Below are 26,712 nucleotides of genomic sequence, written 5' to 3'. Positions count from 1 at the left end.
TTCCAAACATTTCATAGGGCTTTAAATCACATCCAGGAGCTCTCCCCAGTGTTTTGCAGAGAAGAAAAATTACATATCTGGCTACTCATTGAAATTATAACCATTTCATTCACCTATTGAGTACAGTATACTCATCATTTGCAGGCAGCAAAAGAATACCTTAACAGATGGGAATTTATATTGTTTCCATGGTTACAATAATAAATACAATGCTGATCTACCCAGAGTAGCTCTTGTTTTTCAAAAGAGTCTTTAAATTACTTGCATTTTCCAATGGATTTTAAACTTCTTTTTTTTTATTATGATAATCTAGAAGCTATTTTTATTAATCTAGAAGCTATTTTTTATTATTACAGCATTTATGTTAGACAGTGCTGTTGTTACAAGAAAATGCAATTTCTAATTTTTTTAAAGAATATAAGTAGTGGGTCGAGTAAAAATAATGCTGCACTGTTTGCTTATTCTAACCATCACTGTTCTGAAACATAGAAATAGGTTAGAAGTAGCAGTGGAGATACAGCAGCAATCTTGAAATTCACCTTTTTCCTTCTTGTTTATGGGAATTGCCAAAGAATTCAAACATCAACTGTATATATACCAAGAATAGAACTGATGAAAAAACTTGAGGCTCATTTGGGAAGAAAGAAAAATGTTATTTGTAGGCTTTTTGAGACTGTGCATGCATTTGAGCAGTACCTCAAATTATAGGACACGTAGTAGGTACTTTAATCCACAAAGAAATGTTGTCTGAAGCAGTAAAGAACTGTTTATACACAAACCCATTATTTCAAAGTTAATAGTATAAGAATGCTGAATAAATTGTACATCAACATAACCCATTTTTTCAGTCCATTTTCCATGGCATCACTTTAAACTTTGCAACCTATTTTGCCACTTAGTTGACCTAAAGGTAAACCTCTCGTGCATCTGCCTTTGTTGTGATCAAACACCTTGCAATGGGCGTTTTAATGGAAATTATTTATTTCAGCATTTCTCTTTCTAAAGAATTTAAAGACTCTTTCTTTCTGGAACGAACAGAATTTCTTTGTATGTATTTCTTCCCCTTGGAATCAAATGGAAATGCTGTTGACAAGCAATGCAACAGTCAATTTGAGCAGGAATTTTCCTTTCAGAAGTAAATAAATACTGCATCCTGCTGAAATGAGAACAGACAGATTTGGACGGGACAATCTCAGGAGCTGCAGTGAAATATGTCAGAGTAGGAAAGGCACCAATACTCCTGGGAACTGGTGTTTTTAATGACCAGAAACAGTCAGTGAGGACACTGAGCAAAGCTCATAGATCCTAGTCAGTATCTATTGTATCAAACCAGGTCTGGCTTGTAAATTCTGGTTTCTAATCCTCTGTTTGGCTGTCTGTGAAAATCTATGTGAGCCTCTTTTTATTGAAAAACTAGCTTGATTTGGAGGCTGGGGGAAGGAGGGATGGAGACTGGGAGCTGATGCTAAACATTGATTTTACTGTAACAGCCTGGCCCAACACATCGCTTAGGAAAGAATCGGTAATTATTCTATAGGGTTGCTTCCCCAGGCTCAAGGTCCAAATTATGTAGGCTGTCTATGTGGCAAAACAGGATTAAAAATTATTTAAGGCAAGATGATGTCTGGGCTGAACACAGACCCACTGCAGCTTGCCAGGAAAACAGCGAGCTAGTGCAGAGAATTCAAGGGGGAGTCTGTCTGGATTTAAGTGTTGACCAGGCTTTGGGCTCATATATCAGCTGAAGGGCTGCAAAGAAAAGCAGCACGTCTCAGGGATCCTTTTTGTTTTGTAAAGATTAGTAATTCCCTGGTGTTCTCTTCAGTGTAAAGATAACCATGCTTAAGAAATTACTTGGCTACATTTGTTTTCCTAGCCTGTCTTCCTCATTGATTTTGAGTAATCTTTTCAAACAAGACATGAAATTCAGAGGGAATATATCCTAAGCAACTGGGTGCTTGAAGGAATGAAATGCTTGCTGGTGATGTGAGGCAGTAGCAAGGCAGAGGAATGCCCCAGTACAGAGCAGTCACTCCCTGGCACGTGCTGCTCCAGACTGGTCTCAGCCCTGCCCAGGTTTGGCTGGATGTTGGAGCACTGGGATCCAGAGTTGGTGTCCCACTGCAAAAGGCTTGCACTGAGTTTTGTCACCTGTTGTGTATGAAGGATGCCCAAATATGCAACGGAAAACACTTCAGTAGCTGACTGTGAGTGTGTGAATCAGCCACAAGTTGCAATTACAAATTACAGAATCAAAAATTGCAGTAAAGTATTATTGTGTGAAGTAAGGTAAAATTCTTATTTGTTTACGCATACGAATTATATCTATCAATGATATTAACACCAGATACTAGTTTTGTTTTGAACCAGATATCAAAGAAGAATAGTATTCTTAGATGCTCAGGGCTTAAATGCTATAATGGAAAAGACAAATGTAGTTGCTCTCCCAGAAATGTTTTACTAAGCCTTTGTGACTTAATAAAGGCCAGAGCAAAGATTCTCATTCATCTTTCCAGTCTGTTGTTTCACAGTGCTATGATGGGTGCATTTCCAAATCTTATTCCTTGAAGTGCACCATTCATCCTTGAGAGGCCATAAACTTCAGGATAGCTGGCAGAGTTCAGCCTGCCTCAGAGTCTGCTCCTGTAGGGCAGGCAGAAGTAGCCAAGTCTGAGGGACTGCTTCTGTGTACTTGCTCTGTTTGCTTTGGTTTTAATGCAAAGATGTAACCTAAAGGAAGCCCCGTGGACCTTAGGAATTACTGAAGAAACCAGAAAAGGTGCTTAGTAGCTGAAAAATTAACCACGTGTAACAAGTTTTTTTAGGTAGTATATAACAATATATTCTTGATTAGCAAAATACTCCATAATCACAGGACAGTTAGTGAGACACATGGGTTTAGCCTTTCTCCTAAAGTCTCTTTTTAAGCACCTGGTACTATTCTCTGAAAGTGTGCACTCAAAAAAATATATGGTAACCATTAAAAATCTTTCACAGGAACACTGCTAACTTTTTTCAGATTTCAGAAAGGTAATTATAATTTGAGGGTGGGTAAAGGGAGGAGCAGGGAGTAGACTGGAAATTTACTAGAAAGCCAGATGTGTTATGCTGTTTAGCATGTCCAAAACATGCTGATATCTTGATCATGGGACAAATTTTAAAGGTAACCAGCACTAGTTAGCATTGATCATCTTGGTAAGGGTATTCTGAAATGCAAGTGAAAACAGACACTATGAAGATTTGGTAAATTTGAAAGTCTTTTTAGTTGGAACATAATTTTATGTCCCTGACTACTAGAATTAATAAGGTCAGGGTTTCATACTTGGTCTCTAATTACGATGAGTAGCCTATAGTTTAGAAGACATAATTGTAAGACTTCCACTTCTACATATTTATATCTTACTTTCATTATATTGAAAAAGATAATTGCTTCTTTTTTCCATTCATTTCTTATCAATAATAGTTTTACTATATATGTCCCATTTAAACTGTTTTTGACTGGTGAATTTGCAGTTTAGAAGAAAAGGAGTCAGGAGAAATAGAAAATTCTGCTAAAACAGGATTTGATGTAGCTCAATAAAAAACAATTTTCTGTAAGTCTCAAGGTTTGTGGGAGACTCAGCCCAGCCCTCACAAGGGCTCCACAGTCAACATTTTGAACTGCTACTCTGTTTAGAGGCTTTGAGGGACAAAAATCAAATCTTATGCTAGTAATCTTTATACTGCCTACATATGGAGGGAAAACCACTGAAAATGCATAAACATTAACCTGGCTTTTCCATGTGATGGGCTCACGTCCTCCATTCCACTGAACATGGTCCAAGCATAAGTTATATGGCTCTTGACTTCATTCTTTCTCTAACTTTTCTAACAGTTCTTTGGCTGACTGAAATACTCCAGAGTACTAAATCTTCTCAACCTCAGTTATATATGCTGCAGAAGGGAGATGAAGCAGACAGTAGACTTCTGTGCTAGAAAACGTGGAGAATACTGTTCCCTCTCTCAGTGATCTTTCCTGAGCTGTTCCTGTCTTCCAGCATGTAGTGTGAACATCAGTAAAATATTGCAAGCTGATAACTGATGGGTGGGACCAAGTGCTGATGAGCCAGTCCCAAGATGCAAATCAAGAGCCTGTTTCCTATAGCAAGAATCAAATATGGTAAAACAGTGCTTCATTCAGCTTTGACATTAATACTTTCATTTTCAGCACCATCCAAAGTGCATCCTTATTTGGTAAACTTTGGCTAACAAAAAGTAGTTGCCATTTTTTCATTAAAGAATAATGCATGCTTTGATGATCTTGGAGAAAAGCTAAAATTAGAATCATCCTCTAATGGATATTTTAACCCAGTGGTAGGTTTTACTCATTTGGCACTGCTTGTTTCTTTTTTATATAGAGTTTAGATTGGGCACAGATAGGATAGCTTAAATGTGTTCAAAAGATGGGACATATTTTGACTCAGATACTTCAATCTGCATTAAAGAAAAAAAAATCCAAGAAAAAAAAAATCCAACAAACCAAGAAGCAATCCCCACTGGAACTCAGGAAGTCATGCTTCATTGACAGGTTCTTCTTTCCCTTCTCCTGTGGATGCAGGAGTGTTACTCTTAGGAGGACTCAGGGTTGTGTGATTTAACCAGTTATTTGCAGTTAACACTGGGCAGTAGGCTGCAGTTTCAAAGTAGATGTTTGATGCATCAAGCCAATAGCCAACACAAGAGTGACTACTGTCCATCTGCTATTCCATCACAGCTCAGCTCAGTGGGAAAAGAAACCCTGAGAGACAGAGGCTGCTGGGCCTCTGGGTAATTCTGCTTTTATCTTTCTTCCAGTCTGCATATTTGCTTTGCAGAAATATTTTGCTTTACAGAAATATTTTGCTTTACTATTTTCTTCTCTGTATATACAAAAGACTTCTCTCAAATGAAACAATTATGAAACAATTCAATAGGGATGCAGAGATGTTATGCACTGTGCAGAGATGAGATGCTACCCACCACAAAGGTGGAGGCAATTCTTCCTGGACAGTCTTGTGCATTTTGTACTTCCAAAGGGAAAGCAATTTATTCCCTTGAAAATGGAGGAAGCTGTTTGGTTTTATTTTCTTAATAGAAGCAGAACTTTAAGTATAGTCCTCTCTATCTTTTTGCAAGCACAGTGGGAAGGCCTATGAAAAGAGCCACATCCACTTATCATTCCTTAACATGAAATTTCTTCTTGTTACCTAAATCACCATTATTTGATCTCATTGATGGAATGAAGTGACAAAAATCCAATGCCATGGCCTCTAGATGGATTTTTTTTCAGTGACAAAGTACTCTTCATCTAACAGTACTCTGCTGTAAGGTTTTATCATATCTGCTGTCACCGCTGAGGAGCTACTTCCTTGACTAATTGACCAACACAGCAAACTTTGATAAGTCATCACAAAACTGTTTCTTTAAGGTACTAAAATATATCTATTATTAGTAAAAAAGTATATAATATTTCAGTGTATCAGTGTTTTAATTTTGCTAATCAAATAAATGGCTTCTGGTGCAGCACACAGAAGTAATTCTCATTTAACTTTGATGGGCAGGGTGGGGTGTACTCCCCTAAGCAATCTGAGGTTTGTATTTCCATGTGGGAAATACATCTTTTTGTTCAAACCTCTGATGTTTAACCATATACCTGTCAAATTTCCTTTAAAACACTCCATTTGTACCATTTTGGTTGCAGTCCTGGAAGTGGGTGGTTGTGACTCTCCTTGCTCTGAGCAGAACCCAGAGCAGTCATATCATCATCAGGTAATGACACCCTAGAGTTGACAGGCTTCCAAAATCTTTTTGGTCTCACAACTGATACAAATCTTCATAATTGATTTGGATTGTGGGGCTGGTAATACAGCACTGAGTAGCAATTAATGCTAACATTTTACTTTCATTTCATTCTGTCAAATACACTTGACATTCTTTTTATGTGTGAGATTGCCAGGTATAAAGCCATGTGTCTCATTATATGCCTATTTGTCACCTCCCTTCAGATCACTGACACCAGTGATGCAGGTAAAACCTCCCTATTCTAAATTCTTTTAACTCACTGGTTTTGCAAGAAGAATTTATAATAGATGTGCCTATATTTTCCAGTAAATCAGATCAATTGCTACTACTGTCTCATTAGGTGTAAACACATGGGGAAAAAACTGTTTCCATTTAAAATATCAATAATTTTTTAAAAATTCCTAAATAAAGGTACTTCCATTGTTGTAGTGCCACTTGGAAACAGAATCATATTTCATTGTGAATTTTATGTGCTTCTGCTGTTTCAAAATTCAAGTTATGTCTGTGCAATCAGACTGGCATTGGTGCCTGGAATCCCAGCTCCCATAATCAGCAGCACCAACAGATGTGCCACAGGACAGTTTACATTTTCCTGTACTGCTTTTAAGCCAGGTTGAGATTCTTTTGGCAAGTCATTAAACATATTCACAGAGCATCAGTTTAATGAGAAATCATTACAGAAATTTCTCATCTTCCAGCTGTTCCATTATTTAGTGAATATATATTGTGTTTTGTTAAGATTTGGTCTTGGTGGCCCATGATGTACTAAAAGGCTTTTTTTTAGAACTACTGGGTAGATGCTGTAATCATTTGATCACTGTGAAACTACAGGTTGTTTACTTACTGTGAAACTGCTAATGCTCTAGAAAAGGTTTCCAATTTGTGGGAGAAAATTAGCAGCCTATTCAGGATGTTAATACATGTGTTGTCTTTTCTCTGTTTGCCAGTGCTGGGAATTTTTATGCATATGGTAAAAAATACAGCTCTTGCTATCTACTCATCTTATGCACGTTTACTTGGGGATGTATCAGTGTCAAATAGGACATGACAGTTTCAAAGAGCTCTTAAAAGGTAAACCTGTGACATGACAAGTAGTGTGAGAATGCCAGATCTAGGAGGGAACGTGAAAAGCCTCTAACAAGTGTAGGAATCTCCACCATCCAGATTTCCATCTCTGCACTATAGGGGGCTGTATACAAACTGGAAGGCCACTTACAGGCCAAATCTCACCCCCATTGAAAGGTTCAGAGGTGCTGGTCCAACTGACCCTGCCATGGTTATACTGAGGAGCTGCTCCAGCCTCAGAGGAGACTCGAGTGCTGCATGCAGAGCCTCCCTCTGCTCTGAGAGCTGTGGGCAGTCTGTGCTGAGGGCTGCAGGGGAAGGGGGCAGGAGAGCTGCCTGGTGAAAATTTGTTCATAACACCTGGGGCTGCTCCTTCCCTCACCCCACACTTCTCCTTTGGGTCAGCAGCGGGGCTGGGCCAGCAGAGCTCACCCTGCTGAGCCTGGGCTGCAGGGGCTGCTTACACCAATCATCCGAGCAGGGCTACCTGAGCAATGCCATAGCTATGAAGATTTCTCAGGAAATCTTGGGAAATGTCTATCTCAATTTCCATTCTTATTACAATTTTTGGAAGCTGAGCAAGTTTCAGTAGGTTTTGTCATTTATTCAACTGTGAAGCGCAGCCAGGATTGAGTGAGCTTTGGGATTTCTCAGTCCCATCTTCATCCATCCATTCATGCACTCCTTTGTTAAAAAAGAAGTAGTACACTGAAACCCCACCACATATTATTGGAACATTTGAAAATCCAGAATCTGAAAGTAAAGAACTAAAAGCCTTTTTTGTTGTTGTTGTTTATTTGGTTGTTGTTGTCTAAACCATCCTAACTGTTCTTTGTAATATTAGTTAGCACTATTGCCTTCTGCACTTTGAAAGCCTTCAAACTGCAAAAAACATTAGCATGCATTAAATAGTTTATTAAAAGTTAGTCTTGACCCATTGGTTAGGCAGTTTCAGTCTTCCAGTAATTCATAATTCAGTTTCCTTAGGATATGTCAATTCCCTAAAATTGTCAGCCCAGCCTCCTTTGTGCAATGTTGCTTTTCAGTGTCTTAAAGAAGGAAAATGTTTCTTTCAGTGTTACCAAATAAATGACTGTTAGTGGTGGGATCACTAAAGGGAGACAATGAATTTGAAGGGCACTGCTGTAGAGCTTTTTGTACTCTGCATTTGCCGGGGTCGTCTGTGCAATATCTTTGGCAAGGTGGTTGGTGTCACAGCTTCATTATGACCTCTTGAAGTGTATTGTGCAACATGAATGAGTCTTTTGCAGATACATACAGCCTGTGGTGGAAGAGAGGCTGAATAAATACATTATTGCATAATTTTTAAGTCTCTCTCTCTCTAAGCTCTTTCCTTTTTACACAAGTCTAGCAATTTTACAAAATCCCATTTGAGCTAAATCATGTTAGAAAGAGCCTAATAATAGCTTTATTTCTTGTTATTAAATCATATTTCATTTAAAAATCAAAAGCACCACAGAAACATTATTACATTATGATGCAACTGTTTGGGACTCACTGGGCTCCTTCTGTGTAGTGTGCAATTGGTACCTGCCAGCAGAATGAATCAAATACAAAGAAATAACAGAGGCCACAGCATCAGTGTGTGTGCGTAGCTCTGTGAGCACATATCTATAGATGCATGCACACTGATGTTCTAAGCATGTACTCATACCATGGTGTATCACTGTTACAGCATAATCCTCTTGAAAGCAGGAGTCTTTTCCCAAATGATCTCTCATGCTAGCATTTATCAGTTTTATTCATTTAATGATTGGTACTTTTTCTATGGTGTGTTGTTTGGTACATAGGACTTTATGGATTTAACAGTTTTATTAATTTGATAGGTTTCATCTGCACAATAAAATACCTCAGCATGACAAAGAAAGTATCATAAATGAATTGATTTGTCACCTATCAGAATGTAATCCAGCAGTGATTTCATTATTATATTTATTTCCCCTCAATTATCAGCAAACTTAAAATAATGACATAACATCGTTGTATCAATTGACAGGGGAATATATGCAAATGTGACTGGGTTTCACAAACAACCTCCAGATTACTGGTGCTTCATATTAATTTTTATTCCTTAAGGAACAATATTTCTTGAGATAAACCCTTGTTGGAGCATTGTGAGCTTTGTCTCCCTGGAAAACAACAGATAAGTAGTGATAAAATTTCAGTATTTGAACACATAACACTGATGCTATGGAGGGCTGCATGTATCCAACATTAAGTGGTTTCTCTTTAAGACACTTCCTCATACCTATCACTAAGTGGGTACAATATGTACCCATATATTGTACAAATACAAAATGTTCTTGTCACTGTGAGTGTCTAAAAGGATATAGGATGAGTTTTTCAGCACACACAACTGAAATTCAAGGCCTGTAGAATTGACGTAAAATCAAGAAGGTGAATTCTCTCAGGTGTCTTTGAAAGCCCCAAAGTCTAAAGTTTTATTTACATATTTATCCCAAAACAGCTGGTAAAAAAGTGATTCTGTTTTGACCCATAGGGAAGAGGTAATTTAAGCAGTCCTGTGCTGAGGTGGACCTGGAACACATGTGATTTGTTACTACAGCCCAGGGTAGTGACCTCTTGAATGGTGAATTTTCAAAAGTTGAAATCAAGTGAACATTGTGAGATGCACTGAATTTTCTGGGATTTTTATTGCCTGGTAGTCTGGTAAAAAAATTATAGTATCATAAGATCATGTCTCAGCAGAGGCCATGATTAAACAAACACAATTATATGTTTTAAAATCGAATAGACAGTAACTGAACAAGTTTCCTACTGCCGTGGTCCCAAGCCAAAGCACTCAGTGAAGGGAGGTTTTTCCTAATGATATAAAGAGTTTGAAGTGCTGCACAGGACCAGGGGGAATGGGGATTTGGGGATTTGCATTTCTTCCTCCTCCAGGAATGTAGTTTTCTGCCTTTCACCAGCTGTCTTAAACCTCAGAGCAAAGGAGCATCACAGAAGATAGCAAAAAACCAAATTGTCCATTATGGTACCAGTTTATTGATATCCCACATTTTAATATTTAAAAGTGTTGAAAATAACTAAAATTAAATTAAATATCTCAAGTAAAGTATGAGAAAGAAAGCATCAGATCTATTCTTTGAGGTTAAGAGACTGGGAGGAATTATATAGGAGCAGATGCTACTGGAACATTGCACTGCAAATATACAAATATAACATTTTATCAGGCCAGAAGAACTGTAAGAAAAACAGGAGAATTCATGTCAAGTAATTCTTTCTTCTTGAGCTTTGCTTTCATATACTGTATGTGGTTACACCAAATTATTCATGTGCACTAATTCTAGGTTTCATTTGTGTTTGCCAGACGAATGAGAGACAGGCTTAAACATGGGAAAAATGAAAAAACCTGAAATAAATTCAAGGTGAACAAGTATTCTTCCTCTCTACCCTGTTTCATTTCCACTCTGACCCATGATCACTAATAAATGTTTACAATATATTTGCCATTAAAATAGACTAATATGTGCAAAACATATCTTTCAAAGTAAATCTGTGGCAGGAGAGTTGCCATTAGGCTGTGTTTGCATAAGAGAAGGTTACAAGTGTACCTCCAGCAGGCCAACATACCTGAAATCTTACAATTAGTGGAAAAATCAGGACAATATGAAGGTGCCTGGAATTTTCCCAGTATCCTCAAAATGTGCTCATAATCACACATTCACAAATTTTCAAAAAATTGATTATTATTTTCTGATCCAGTATTTCAATCTTTGCTACAGAAAAGACGTCTCTGGTCACTCATGCTTCTATTTATGCAATACTGTAGTACAGATACCCAATGGCCCAAAAAAAATTAAGATATCCACTGTATCTAAGTGATCATAACAGATCAGGTCAGAATCACTTAGGAACATACACTTCCTTTTTATCTTTCTTCCTTTTGTATGTGGTTTGCATGTTTTTCTTTTATGGCATGTAGCAAATAGTTAAGTGGTTTATGGAAACAAGGAAAAAGGATCATTTATTTCTGTGATGTGGTGTCACTGGATTTACTTCATTTTTAAAATAAGATCAAGCAATATGAATTTCATGAAGGCAAAACTGAGAAAGAATAAATTGCATGAGTTAACTTTGTCAGCAGCTCAGCTAGAACAGTATCTTATTGCTCCCCTTTAACATAACATTAGTATCCATATCTTCACAGAGAAACTATCTGAAAATATCAAAAGGAAGTTCTGAAATGTAAAGTCCAAGTCAAGATAAGTTTTCATTATGAAGGATAATAGTAGCACACTGGTGTCTCATTGTTACAGGCCATCAAAAAACCACAAACGTGGAAAGAACAAACTTAATATTGATTTATCCTTTATTCACTCACAGCAGCATCAAGATACAGTTCTGACCTCAGTTATGTCTCAATAAAGCCAAACTCAGAAAAATTACACCAATTTTGAGCCACAGTGGGATCAAAATCCCACCTTCAGTGTTTGTAACACTGAGTTCTAAGCAAAATAATTTCAAAGTACTTCATCCTTATCCATGTACTCATCTTTTCACTTGCTTGAACAGTCATCTAACATGATGAATAGCATATAGCACCTTTTATTTGTTTGTTCATTGATTATTTTATGAATCACCATTTATTATGATTTGGTTTTTTTTTCTTTTGACATCTAACATTTTATTTTAGTTTTAAAAAGCAGTAAGAATTGGTTTATTTTTCTACATATAGGACACATTACAGATCATACAAAGAAATAAAAGCAATAGAGAAGAAAATAATGAAAAATATTATTCCCTCTGAGATTAAAAAATCAGTTGTGATGCTCTTCTGACTTCTGCATGCAAAAGAAACTAAAGAAAACACTGAGTAGCCCTTTAATATGACCTGCAAATATCAAGAGGGCTGTTTGCTTATAATCATGTCTTTTTTCATTAGCACTTTTCCAGCTCTCATAGAAATCCTGGTTCATGTAAAGGGAGGTGTCCAAGGTAAATTATCAGTTACCTACAGAAAAGTAGGACCTATAAAAGAAATCTTTTTCAGCTGACTAAAAAGAGCTTTGAGGGGTGATAGTTAACCTCCCTTGGGAAAATTGTCCCCACAAACTCAAATCTAATTGTTTGAAATGTATATGTTTATTTTGTGTAAGAGTGGGAAGATTTAGCTATCTCAAGTAATAGAGTACACTGCCATCTACCTTCCCTTCAATAAGTCATAGCTGTGGGTAATTTTCTTTCTTCTTAACTATATTGTATTTGCTGTCCCAGTTCCAGCTAGTAGTAAATAATCAGAATATTGTACAGTGCATGTGTTCACATCTTTTCTTGGTATCTTGGTAGAATGTGATTCAGGTGTTTGCTCTATTTTTTATGCACAGCTCTCAAAGTGACTTGACTCTTCATCAAGAGCTTATCTACAATATTGGACACTGTAGTGTCCCCTATCTTCCTACAGCATTGGACAGCTTGAAGAGAAATGCTAACAGCACTTAGAATATTTTATAATCCATTAGTTATAATAGTCTTTTTTTAAATGGACCTGTTAACTCAAGTCCTGTTTAGAACTTCAGCTAATCTGGGTTTTCAGAATATTTCAACACATTTTTTACTTTTACATACACTTCTTTTTACTGCAGCATGAAATTAACCTTTCCTTTTCATTTGAATTCATTACATCAGAAATGTCTTGAAGAAAATAGAGCAAATAAATTTTTTCCCCAACAAAATTCTTCTGTGTCAAATGGAAGTAAGGGAGGTTTTTGGGTTTAATGCAAATGAAAAAATTCCTTCCCATTCAGTGCCAAATGTGGCTGTTGTTTTTCCTGGTCCATCAGCTCAGAGTGCACACTGAGGTGCTGGCACAGGGGCAGTCAAGGACCAAGCTCCCCTGCAGCCGTGGGGGTCTGCAGGTAAGGCCAGAGGTCAGCTGCACTCCTTATCCCTGGCTGATAAATGTGCTCCTGAGCTGCCTGCATGTGTCTGTGGTCCTTGTCACAATCTCATGGTAAATTTACCTCTGGTAGATTATAGTTTTTGGTGTCCTCAACTGTACAAGTGAGCAAGTGTCACTATGGCTCTCCTGTGAGGCAGGGGAGATAAGTGTCCATGATTAATGATGTGGACACTATCTAGCAGCAGGAGCCCATCAACCTGTGACAACTTTCTCTTCCATGGGCATTAAACTCCTAAATGCTGTCACAGTCCTGCAATAGATTGTAACAGACAGCTGGGAATAAGGAACAGGAAGGAGTTTCATAACCCTTAAGTAAATTAATTTTACTAGTAGTTGTTTTTGCCTCCATTACTTTTCAGACCCAAAAAAAGAGTTTGGAAAATATTAATTTCAGCTGCCTCCTAATCTATTTGGAAAATAACAATTCCCTTCTGTCTGTCCCTGCAGAAGTGTGGTCATTACTGTGCTGTCTTTTTGCTGCTCTTTTTGTTCACAAACATGATCAACGGAGGCCAGTGGTTCTCTGGGGTCAGGACATTTATTTGCATAATTGCTGCAGGAATATACAGCTTTGGTCCTGTCTAGGTTTGAGAGAAATAGCAGGTACTTGGTTTTTTTCCTTAAGTCTCAGAATTGGCAAATATTTTAGAAGACAGACTTTTTTTTCTTTCTACAGATGATCTTTTTTTAATAGTGCTGGCAAAAAAAAAAAATACTGGAACCATTTTAAAAAATCTTGACACATTTATGTACTTTGACCAAAATTCTTAGAATTTGCTCTGTAGCTCTTGCCCTCACAAATACACAGCATGAGGAAACTGAAGCAGAATAACCAGGTGACAATATTAAGGGGAGACTGAGCATTTTTGAGGAGCTGGGAGGGGGCTGGGCAAAGGAAATTATACCTTTACTTTTGGTTACCTTAAAAATTTCCCATATGCCTCTGTGAAAACGCTGTGGCTAGCTGTGTTTCTCAAACACAACTATCTGTGGGCACCTGGGCTGCTGGGGCACCTGGCTGTGCCTGCCACAGACAGGGCCAGGATGATGCTGTCAGCAGAGCAAAGGTTCCCAAGTCTGAGCATTTCCTGATGAGGAGGAAATGCTGAGGAAGGTGAGAGATGGCAAGAAAGGGGAGGTTTTGGCATTTGTCAGAAGTTGCTGTTGGTTTGCTTTGCCCTAGGAAGACAGACTGTGGAGGGTGTGGGTCTTGGTTCGTTTAAGTTCATCTAGAGAGATGCAGCTGGGTCTTAAAGACATGAATGAGTTTTAGTTCAGTGCAAAATCTATGCAGCAAAATCTTTAACCCCTTCCCCCTGGTCTAAAATGGTCCGAAATCGTGGTATGTGATGCAGCTCACAGGGATGTTCCCTGCCTAGGGCATGGCTCTTTCTCCTCCTGGTGCTTCACACGTTTCATTTCCAATCACAGCTCACAGTCAGCAGTGCAGTGTTCCCTGAGAAAGAGTTAATCTCAAAAGAACAACTTCTCACAAGCAGGCTTAATAGATTCCTAGCTTTCCAAAGAGTGCAGCAATATGCAGTTAGGCAGCTGAATTTTCTTTTAAGTCACTGTTTCTTTTTTCCACACGATCTAGGTTTTTTATTTATGTGGTACAGCTGTGGATGAGCACTGATATGGAGCATTATATTCCTTCTCAGGTGTGAAAAAACAGCTGTATGAGTTATGAATGTGCCATCTTCACTTGAGCGTATTGATATATCCCATATGTTATTGACTTGTGAAATGAATACTGATTGTAAAGAAGAAACATAATGAATAAAATAATCCAGGAAGATCCTAGCAGTAAAGTCTGCAAATAAAATTGTACTGTTTTTTTCCAAAAGTCAGGGAATACATTCCTACTTGCAATTTTGATATTTTAAGTGCAGAGGCTTATTTATATTCAGGGGCTTTCTACTGATCTGCCCCAGAATGTTCATTATAATACATCATAGCAAAGAGAAAGGAGAGAAGGGAAGAGATCACATTCCTATAGCTTTTCCTGATTATTTGTACCTTCAGGAAAGAAGCTGAAAGCAGATTCAGAGATGCCAGCACTGGGAAGCATCTCTGGGCAGGATCAGGGTGAGCCAGGCTGGGAGGCAGCGCAGCAGTGCCACGTGCCATCGCTGCCACCAACACAAGTGGCACAGGGCCCCTTTGGGAGTGGCACCTGCCAGAAGCTGCCCCAGCCTCTAATCATTTTCTTGATGCATGAAAAGAAGAGTGAAAAAGAAAACTTTCTTCTGTTTTTGCAGCTTCTCTGACTAAAAAAACTATTAAAGATACATTCTATGAGGCACTGAATTGTTTTGTACCCTTAGGCACTAAAAACCCAAAGACCCTGAAATTGTTCAAATACAATAAGAAAAGTGCCTCCTTTTTGCCACCAGAGCAGTCCTGTGTTTGTGCAAGTTAAAACTGAAGCAGCAGCCTTAGATGCTGAGAATTCCAGGAGCTTTGTTCGTATATTGCCCATTATTCAAAAAGTCTTTGATAAAAACAGCTTCTCTTGGAGGTCTGAAGAAGGGATTGATCTGGAGTCATTCTCTCAGTGCCTCTGGAAGCAGATATTTTTTGATTATTGCTGTTGGGACATATTGCACAATAACAATATTATGCAAAATTTAGAGATTATGAATTTTGAGTGTGCAACACAGTGGCTCCCTAACCCTGCCTGGACTTTCTGGGGATAGAGCCAGCAATAATATTGCAGTAGTTTAGTAAGGAGGCACCCAGACTGGACTGCTATTGATAATAAGAGTCCAGAGGTCTGAGAACTATGGCCTGCCCACAACAGCTGCCTTTATCAGTAAGTGCTTTTAGGAACTTATTATGGCTGTAATGTGTTAGTTCCAGCAGCCCCAGACCTTGGGAGATGGGTTTCTTTTGTTGTAGAGAGCACAGAGAGCTGGGACATGGAGGCTGACTCTCACAGCAAAGGCAGCCAGTGTGAGAGAAGTGATAGAAATTTAGAGGAAGAAATTGTGTGAGGGTGTTAAGCCAGGAATTCCTTTGATTCTGTCAATCAATTTCCAAAACTATCTATTCACATTTCTAAAAATACAGAAGTGACTTGGGTGATTTTGGGGGAGGGGGAGTAAGTCAAGGTGAATTATATTCCTTCTGCTGCAGTGTAATTCCAGAGTCCTTTCACAGTTGTAAATCTCCCTCAGAAAGCTTTGAAAGTCTTTTTGAGTGTTAAAAGCTTGGGTGGTCAAGGTCAGGTGAGTTCCTTCCTCCCTCTTTCCCCAGACAAAGAATACTTTTAAGAGGCCTACCCTTCTAGTTAGGTTTCGTTATCTGCACTTTTTATATCCCTCTCCCTACAGGAAACAAAGCAGCACATACAGCCAGCTAGGGGCTCCACTGGAGGACTGCATAATTCCTAACATGGATTTAAAAGGGAAAAGTCCTCCTTTTCTTTCCCTGCATATCCCCAGAAGACATGATCAGTATCAGAGCAGCCACGCAGGCGCGGATGCACTCGCTCCTGTGTGCAGCGGTGTCTTCTGAGCCATACCTGCGAATATCGTGTTGCACAAAAAACAAGCACCAACAAACACCTTCCAAAAGAATAAAATGCTCTGATCTTAAAATATTGAAAATCTTCCCTGGGCCATACTCAGGCCCTGCTCCCTTCTAGTTTTTGCTGGTATGTGTCCAGTTTTGAAAACCAGCTTTGATTTGTGAAAGATGAGCACACGTACTGTTGTAGATAATAGGACACACTGGGCATTTTGGCAGACAGCAGCTTGAAAACACTGGCTTGCTCCAATGGTGATTTTAAATGTACAGGATGATGTCCTGAAAGGAAATTATATCTTTACCATTGGTTACCTTAAAAATTTCCTATATGCCTCTGTAAAATGTTGCAGATAGCTGTGTTTCTCAAAGGTTAAACTACAATCTTCAGCATATACATCACGTTAATTTCTTTAATTTTTAAAATTCTTTTCTCCCTTTTCTTGTCTTATATCGACAAAATTTCTGTACCTTTAAAAAGGGAGCTCTGTTTATTAGAACCCTTCCCAGTCAGGTCTTGAGATGCTTGTTCATGTTATGAAATAGGGCCAAGGTTTAATCACAATTACCTGCCATGCTGGATATGATTTGTTCTGATCTACACTGACAGGTCAGTTATGGTCATCATTATGTCAGGTTCCAAACACAATAACATTTCATAATGAGAGCAGGTGCACAGAGAGTGAGTTTTAAGCAACAGAGTTCACCATTTGTTCTATGAGTGGGGAGAGGTGTATCATGGAACTGTGTGTACTGGGCATGTAGGAGACTGTAAAAGCCATGAATATTCAAACCCTTCCTGTGCTTTATTACAAAAATCCCCATTTAAGGTGAGATTTTGTTATCACCAGACTGTTTTTAAGAGGTGCTGTTCTTCCAGTGGGGTATGAGAAGTAGGATCTTTTGTGACCACAGTAGGTATCTTCAAAAAGACCAACTCAGAAACTGCCCAGGTTGCTGGACCTCCCAAAAAGACATCACAGCTTTTATAAGAGCTGGAACTGTGTCAGAACTACCTGTCTGCAAGATTTATCCTCAGCTCTTCAGAGAGTCCTACCTTGTAAATCTAAACTGAATTAAGGATTGGATCCTAAATTCCTTTGGTTTCAGCAAGACTTTGGATCTTAATAACCCTATATATCAAGATTTTAGTGGTGGATAATCTAATTTATTGAAGAATCTTGTCAGTTATGGCATCATGCCAGTAACTGATCAAATCAAAACCTTCAACTTCTTACATATATCTACAGAAGAGCCTTTTTAGCTCTCTTTTTTTCTCTTCCAGGAAAGAATCCAGAATATGTACAATATAAATAGTGTTGTTTTTTTCAGTTCTTCCTTTCACTTTTTTTTTGAGACTTGATTTTTTCTTTCATTGTACCTCTGAAGTCTTCCCTCTCTTAATAAGATCTCAGTTTCTATACAGGCTGCTATAATCAAAGCAAACATCTGGTAAACTAGGTTTATAATTTTGGAAAATGTGGATTTCTGGATTTGTGGTGCTATCTTGCACGTGCGCCTCCAGACTGCAGAACTCCTCACTTACAATAGGTGCTTGAACTGGTCAGAGCAATGAAGTTATAGGAATGGAGTCCCCATTTCCATGGCTGTCATCCCCTATTGTTTGAATGGCCAGCACAGGATAACTTTGAACAGATCTCTTTCAGCACCTCCTGAAAATGAAATGCTTCTTGTGGAGATAAAAAAGCCAGGAGTACCCAAATTGACCCTTTGGGATCTAAACTAAACAATTCTCAGATTTTCTGGGGCCAGGATGCTCAGACAAAACCATGGCATATACAAATGGGCAGGCCATAAACACTCACTACAAGTTGTTTATGTTTGTGGTTGTACTTGTCTAAATTTAGATCCTATAAACTGGTTGCACAAACACATCTGGCTGGGCCCAAATCCTACTGTTCTGAGGGATCTCATTACCTGCATTTATTAAAAACTGTGAATATTTTTGCTCTAAGTTTACTCTGGCTTTAAGTAAGACTGTTCATGGTAACCATTCTGTGTCCTAAATGATGTTTTAGTGGGACTTAGTCCCAGGCTTAAATCCAAGGACAAATTTAAGTGCTAGAGTGACTCAGACAAAACCCATTATCTTTCCTAGATCCAGGTCAATAGCACAGTATGATCTGTTGGCATGATAACCATTCTGATGTGCCCAAAGCTTAGCCAGCCTCCTGGACTAGCTTGCTTTGAGGCTGGTGGTACATGAGAAATAAGTTCCATGGCTGACATCCACCTCATACCCAGCGTGGTGACATGAGCTGAGAGCTGTGTCTGCCACACCAGAACACAGACCCAAGCTCCCACCTCCGACCTGGCTGAGAACCACCTTTCTCTTGTTTTTTTCTGCCTCACCCTGCGACTGATGCTCTCTAGGTAAAGTCTGTCAGCCCACTGTGGACACAGACTTCCCAACCCAAATTCTCCAAGCAGCTCCCATCTTTGATTTCCCCGGGAAACTCACAACATTCTACTTTGTTTTCAGGTCATTTCTAATTACTACAGAGTATTTGCAAGGGAATAAATGCAGATATTTCTGCTCTGGGTATGCAAAAATTATAGAAGCTTAAATTGTACAATGGAATGGGAAATCCCAGTGTTCTATTGATGGCAGAAGGAAATTCCAAATGCCAGTCATGCTATTTGTGTGGGAGAAAATAACTGGGGGAGTTGTTTCAGTTTTCCCTTTTTTCATGTAATTATTTTCTACTTTCTCCTTTGAACCATTGAGATGTTGAAGGCAAAATCTGAGTAATTTCTTTTTCTGTCATACCCAAGAAGACAGTAGAAAATATATCACATTTTTAGGATAAATAAAAACTACAGCAACTCCTAAAGGCTGGTGTCAAGCTAATAGGTGAACTGCGTGTTAAAAGCTTTGCTCTACTGCCAAGGATAAAATGCATCCCTTTTCTGGTATGTCTTCTCCACTCATATGTATTGACAATTGAAAAACAGGCTGGCATTTGCATAGAAGGAAGCAAGTATGGAAATTCTCAGTATGACACTTAGAATCTGCTGAAACAAAATGCCCAGTTGCAATAAAAATGTAGATAGCCTAGGTGGCCCTAGCCCTAGTTTTGTTAAAACCATGTTTAAACAGGTCATGGAATACTTCTACCATTCCTTTTGCACCCTGCATTTCTGTCCTTAGCTTCAAGTGGGAAATGTCACCAGCACCTCCAAGTATATAAAAAAACCTTGCCTGTTTCTACTGCTGGCAGCTTCTTTAGTCTGCACAGATGGGGCACTTCTCTCTGAAAAATCATGCCATAAATTGCACAGACAGTCAGCTGCTGTGATTCTGTCCTTGCTGCCCATTTCCCACTCCCTCTCTGCCGGAAAAGATTCCCCTTTTCTGAAGCAGTGTGAAGAAGTTCCTCTATTTCTGCTGAAAATGAGAAACAGTGAATTCTTTAACTTTTTTTTTTTTTTTTTTTTTTTTTTTTTTAATGACTATTTAACAAACTTCTTTAGCCAAAGATGCCAGTAAATGCCAATGCTGTCTTTGCCACACCCAACCATTCAAACCTTTGGAAAGAGGTTGTTTCAGGAAGTCTGTCCTGGGGACAGACATCTGGCTACTCAGCGTCATTTGGAGGAATTACACACCCAAAAGATGCTGCTTCATCCCCAAACTTGGCTGTCAGTCAAGCCATGATTGGCATGTGCACGTGGAGACCCACGTTCTGAGACCTTTCGTGGGCTTTGGTTCTTTCACTGCAGTGAAAACCTCCTCCCTGGGGAGATTTCTCTTTGTTTTTCTGTGTGTTAGGTAGTGTCTAATTAGACAGTGGTAACAAGGGGAAAACAAGCAGGTCTTTGCACAGCTGCTCATAACTCACTGAGGTTTGCAGCAAGGGCTCCTGGGAGAGACCAAGGGGCAGAGCCACTGCCAGAGCCCAGGTGGGTGAAGGCAGGAGCTCCCTTCTCTGTGCCCAGCCGTGCCTGCCCTGTGTGCGCCCAAAGGAGCTCAGAGGCACCAGGACACGCGTCTGGCCCTTCTGAACACAAGCCTAGGAGTGATGAAATTTTCTGCTTCACTCCAGCCTGGGTCTGGAGGTATTGCTTTTTACTTTCTTCTCTCATTTGAGTCTGTAGATTTAGTACAACTGAGAATTTCTGGATTACCTTTCTCCTAACCATGAATATTATGTAATCATGCCTGCACATCTGCAACCCTTCTATGCTTGTTGCAGTTATGCATATATTTTAGTAACTCTTAGTTATGTTTAAATTATATATGCTACACTTGCTTGAATAAGTGCCTTCTGCAATTTGAAGCAAGGGCCAGAAATAAGTGAACACCACAGTTTCCTTATCCTTCAAAAGGCCATTGGAAAATGGTATGAAACTCCCTTACTGCTCACACTTAGAAGTTCATAAGGAGGTGGTTTCTTTTTCATGTTGAGGAACTTTAGGAAAATATCCTGACCAAATAAGTAACAGAGACTCTGGGTTAGTTACTCTGTCGGTTGCGAAAAGACTTCTTCCTTTCCATTTCACATGACAGAAGCTCCTACTGCACTCACAATTTTAGATAGTTAAATTATAGTCATGTTCAAAAAAAAAAAAAAAAAAAAAGCAAAATAGAAGAAAGAACAGAAGGCACAGGAGTTCCAGGTAGAAAATTCAGACAAAATAGTTGCATCTAATAAAGTGACTAAGACTGCAATTTTTTAAGTTGGTTATAATCCAAGACTCACAGCTCATACATCTTTTAATTATTTCTCTGTGTGATATTTGTGGTTTCTGCTGGATTGATGTTTTGATAAAAGGGATTTGTGAAATTGGTTCTGTTTCTTCATCCCAAAAACAGATGTACTCTTCAATTCTTTTTAAAATTGTGACAAATATGTTAATCTATAAAGGTCTATTAGTCCTGAAAATTCCTATATTAAATTTCAAAGAGTAACATTTTCAAGGATATTTCATCCATGTTTCATATATGTACTGAAACCAAAAGTCAGATGTGCTTAAAATGCTTACAGATCTCATAGTAATTGGCTCTTTTCGCAGACTTGGAGGGTTTAGAGTATGTTTTTCAGCTTGAGACAGATTTTTTTTAATCTGGTGCTAAGGTGAAGTATCATGCAATAGCATTAATGTTATGATTTACTGGAGCCTATTAAATCCAATTCATCATCTTATATATTTCCATTGCAAATTGGGTGTCTAGTTTCCTTTATAGCTCAGTTTTCAAGCATCTTGAAGTGCTGAGAAAGCTAAACTACTCGCATGTTGTACATACTGGAACTTACTGAAATTTAAATATATTTTTTAATTTCTTTTAATTATTATTTGCCTTGATTTAGGGATGAACTTTAAAAATGAGACTGGAGAATATCTGCCCTTCAGCCTACTGATAAATTCTTTATGTCCATTCTTTGCCTGGAAAGAAGAAATTTTCACTGGCTATTTGGTAGTCTATCATTTTCAGTTGTACTTCAGGTTTGTCAGTGAGAAAAATCCAGCAAAGTAAATTAAATAATCTCTCTAAAAGTACAAAGCTGGTGAGAAGTGTTTTATCCAGTTTCACTTGCCATGTTTAAATTTGAGTTCCAACAAAACACAAGATGTGAAATCAATATGTGATATTAGAGGTGTTTTTAATACACTTTTTGATGCATTTATTTATAATAAAATATGTGCATTGCAAACCCCTTAATACAAAGTCTGCAAAGGGGATGGTTAAAGTCTCATCAGCACTTGTCCTTATCTCACAATATGTAGTCAGTTCAGCATCCCCAGAAATTCATAAATGTGCATTCATAAATGAAAGAACGATACCTCTTGGCAGTCTGGGCATTAACATTCGTGGTTTAGAACAAGTCAGAGAATCTTCTCACTGGGGCAAATTCTGCAGTTGAACTTTTCCATATGTTAATAGCAGGAGTGATGGGAAGGCTTATATTGTTATGTGTGAAAAATAAAATAAAAACAAATGGAAAATAACACCGAATTTATGCTCTTTCTTCCGCAGGGTGATAATACTTCTTTGCATGGTTATAGGGTTAAAATATTTTTTTATTGAAGGGTTGTTTTCTCTTGTGAATCACAAAGAGAAGGTATGAGGGCTGTTAGGGAAAAACTGCAGGTCTATTAAATTTACATTCATACCAACGTTAACATTAAGACTTTGGGACTCATTTCTCATTTGCTAGGATGCAAATGTATTCCATATTTTACAAACACTTCAAGGCTGTTTTTTTCTGCCAGAACTGTGAAAAGTGCCCAGAGGGTAAACAAGAATCAACAATTAGCCTGTAGCCAAAGCCTCCAGTCTGGATTAGGACTGTTGAGAAAATGTCTGTAACAAGTCCTCAAGATCGCAGTCTTTCCAATGTATTATTCAAAACTTGAATTACTATCAAATCAACAGGGAGAGAATAGCTGTTTTAGGGTTAAACATGAAAGTGCCAGAGCTTGCACCTCCTTTTCCATATTTGTAGGTAACTTTCTAACTTTTTGAAAGAGTTCTAGCAGAATTTCTCATAATCTGTGTTATTATTCCACTGTACTTTGGCTGATGGCTTGTGCAAGTGACCAATAAACCACTCAAGCCAGCACAGGTGGTTTCTGACAGCAGGAGCTGACATTACCTGTAAGTGCTATGACTGAAGGTAGTGTGCTTTGCTAATAAAAACCTGGGGAATTCCAAGGTTAATTATTGAGTCTAGGCCCACCAGAAATATATTTTCCACGCAAAATATATCCTCCATTGTTCTCGGATAGTGCTTTTACCACTTAAGCTCTCCTGGAGCAGTAGAATTCTTGAGTCCTGTTTTTCCTTGTGTAACTTTTCTGCATCCATCCATGATTCTGTGAAGTCATAATGAGAATAAATAGCTAACAGCATATGCTATGCTTCCCTCCTTGAAAGAATTATAAAGAAAATAGGCAGGCACTGCCCTGCCCAACAATTTGCTCTTGGTTCTGTACCCAACCCAAACAGTCTTTCTCTGGGATTATCCAATACTTCAGGAACCACAAAGATTCAAAATCTCTTGTCCCAGAGAAGAGTTGGGTTGGAGAAGAGATCTCTATTATCTCCACATATAACCACTGAAGATGGGATTTCAGCACTTGGGTTAGTAATATTTGGTCAGAGCAAGGATTAAAGCATTTAGAAATCCTTTGCAATACAAGGAGAAAAAAATGTTTGGGGAAATTGATTATTTATTTGTTGGTTTTTGCTTCTTTGTTTTGTGTAGAATTTTTGAGAGGCTTCTTTAGATTTTTATTGAGAAAGTAAAAGAATTACAACAAGAATTGGGTTAAAACATGCAGGTCTTATTTCAGCAAGTGCCTTACAAAAATAAAATTATACCCCAGCACAAAAAGCACATGTGCATTTTGTGGTCAAATTTCCTGAATAATAAAAGCAATAGACCTTGAGCAAATAATTGCAGTGACACGATGTGTAAATTCTCTAGCTCCTGAAAAGTCCTCAATATTTTGGAAGAAAGTAGCAGAAAACTGAGGACAACTCTGAGCCCTTCATATCTCTAAACTCAGTTTCCTTGTACTTATTTAATATTTCCCACATGAGAGACAGAAGCCTTATCTAGTAAGCATCTAACCACAATTTAGAGATTGAGGTAGCAAATAAGTAAAAGGGACTACATTCCCGTCATTTTCTGTTGCTATGATCCTTCTCCTCAAGACTGCGTGAGATGTGATGCAGAATATACCAGATAGGGCCCTTGTGAGAATAAAGGAATTGAATATTGCAAAGTGGTGCAATGGGAGCCATATATAAATGCTAAGATAAATACAGATTTGATAAATTACCAGCAAAGGCACTGGAGGGAACAATACAAGACGACGCAGTCAGGCTTTTTCATCTCATTCTCACAACCCTTAGAGAAGACATGGTTTTCCAGAACTCTGCACCTGAGGCAAGATGTTTTAGTCATTTTATACATAATTACCCCTTGAGACCTCTCAGATTCTAGGATAATAAAACGTAGCTCTAGGTCTTCAAGTGTGGTGATATACGGATGTCCATTTCAGGATAGGAAAAGATGCAGTAGGTCCACATTTCTTAGCTCTGATTGCACAGCCAATGTGAGTAAATGCAGTGAGAAAGGATGGTTTCTGTAAAAAAATCAGCTTAGCTGCACCTCGCGCTCTGCATTGCGAGGGTTTGCTCCTAAGGCTTCCCACACCATGGTAGGGCAGACAGGCAAGGCACTGGGATTTGCACTGAAGGCAGCTCCTGCAGAGCTGGGGATTTCTCCCAGCTATCTGTGCTGAGCAGACATTTACTTCAGCTTTATGTGTACTAGCACCTAAAAGCTAATTTAAAATCAAAGATTTCAGGCATCTAGTGAGAGGAGAATAGTCATCTTTGCTCCTGACATCCCTGTTTCTCAGAGCTGTTAAGCGAAATGATAATTTGCTACAGAGGAAGTATATTAGATAGAATACATTTTTACAGGAATATCTGTACTAAGGAACACCTCTATAAAAGCTATTTTGTCTTGCATCATTTTGCCTGTCAGAAATAATACTTACACTAAAATCCTTAATGTGAGATACCCTATAAAAAGTTGTTTAATTTAATAACATTCATTGTATTAGTTCCCCCTAAAGTAATCACTTTGTTGAGAACACACTCTGTGTTCCTTTATTTGATTTGGGAATAAAATTATCCTGTCCTTACTTTAATATCTCCTTCTTATTCTTTCTAGAATAAATAAACATGAAGCTGTCACTGCAGAGCAAGCACTGCCTCTCCCTGTTATAAACCTTTTGATTTCTGTGATGAGAGAATTTTTCTGCACAGTGATCTGTTTAGAATATGCTTGAAGCACTACATTTTCTTATTTTCCTCTTTCCCATGTAGATACATGAGTAACCACAGAGAGTTCCTGCTGTCCCAGTAGATTATATGTCCTATCAAGTTCTCTGTCATTCTCATAGAACTGATCAAGCTATTTATCACTAAAAAAATTATTTGCTATATCAGGCACTAATTTTAGTAAAATTTTTATTATAGCAACCAAAGCCACCAGTTGGGAGATTTGAGTCCTTTTACATCAAAGAAGTATATGGCAGCCCTCTGCTTCATAAAATCTTGGTTAAAGGGCTTGATTTGTGCACTGCTCATCTACAGGGCCAACAGAGCTGCTAAACCCATGGTGTGTCTCCTGTACCGTGGTACAAACTGCCACAGTCACCAAGGGCTGCAGCACCTGCTGGGTAAAAACTGGACATCTGGCCTAGAATGTGGTGGCTTCTTAGCTATGCCAGCCAAATCACCTCAAGTCAAAAAGCAAAAATCCCCACAATTAAATCCAAAACCTGTGGAATAACTGGGTCTTTCCCAGCCAGGTGGGAGCATGGTGATAGCTCTTGGAATCCCAGGTCAATGCTGTATCCACTCACCTTTATGTCTCTTTAACTTCCCACAAAGCTGTAAACATGGATTCGCAGACGTTTGTGTGTGGTATTCCCATACCCTCTGAGCAGAGAGAGACTTGGTTTTCTCAGGATTTCTCCTGAGAGAAGCTGTGAGAGAAGCAGAGAAAAGAGAATCAAAACAATTCTTATCTCATTCGCTGCTGCTGTGTTTGTGCCCATGTGAAATGTGGTATGGAGATTGTTTACCCAAGGTGATTGCTTGATTGGATTCTGGGGATGGTTGTTTGGATTCATTGACCAATTGGATCCATGTGTGTGTCAGAACTCTCAGGAGAGAGTCACGGGTTTTCTAGTTTTGTGTATTATACACATGTACTAAACATCATCAAAATTCTTGTTGAAGAAAAAATAGAAATTCCTGGCTTTATTTATTAGAAAAGAGTGTATGAAATTGTGAGATGTAAATGTTTGTAAATGTAAAGCAAGCTTTTCATTCTTAAGAAACACTGAATTGCATGGTTTCTGAAAGTCCAAACTGGCAATCTGTTTGAGACACCACCAGCTTTCAGGGGATGTATTTAATCAAAATGTTATTATTTGCAGGTTTCTTTCTACCTCAGAAGACACAAAGTTCCTTGCTGCAATGTTTTCTGTTGGTGACTGGGGCTAATGAGGAGATGTAAAACTACAGTGAACCCAGTGACTGTTTCAAATCCCGGCCTAGTAAGTATTGTTCATTTGATGTTTAATCTTGTATCTGACCAAAGTAGGTATTGTTCATTTAGTCTTTAGTCTGGTATCTGTCTGATAAAGGCATGTGAGGAATGAATTGACAGTGTCACTGCAATTTGCCAGGCAGTTGTAAGAAATCATCTTCCAAACTGATGTATTTATTTGGTAGCACCCGTGAAGAAGCTCTGCAACACACCAGGAGCAGAAATCCTGTCAGCATTAGTCAAAGGACTGAA

The 26,712-nt window shown here is 38.5% G+C and overlaps 1 long non-coding RNA gene across 4 annotated transcripts in view; it reads left to right on the top strand.

Moving 5' to 3' along the window:
- LOC116808542 (uncharacterized) overlaps nucleotides 1–26,712 on the top strand; it is a 420,301-nt gene that overhangs the window by 370,684 nt on the left and 22,905 nt on the right. For all 4 annotated transcript variants that reach the window (XR_005980815.2, XR_012056692.1, XR_012056690.1 and 1 more), the window contains one exon: nucleotides 26,348–26,467. This is a non-coding gene — a long non-coding RNA (uncharacterized lncRNA). The remainder of the gene's footprint in view (nucleotides 1–26,347; nucleotides 26,468–26,712) is intronic.

Source organism: Taeniopygia guttata, chromosome 6, assembly GCF_048771995.1.
Source record: "Taeniopygia guttata chromosome 6, bTaeGut7.mat, whole genome shotgun sequence".
NCBI lineage: Eukaryota > Metazoa > Chordata > Aves > Passeriformes > Estrildidae > Taeniopygia > Taeniopygia guttata.
This window is presented reverse-complemented; position numbering and strand designations above follow the sequence as displayed.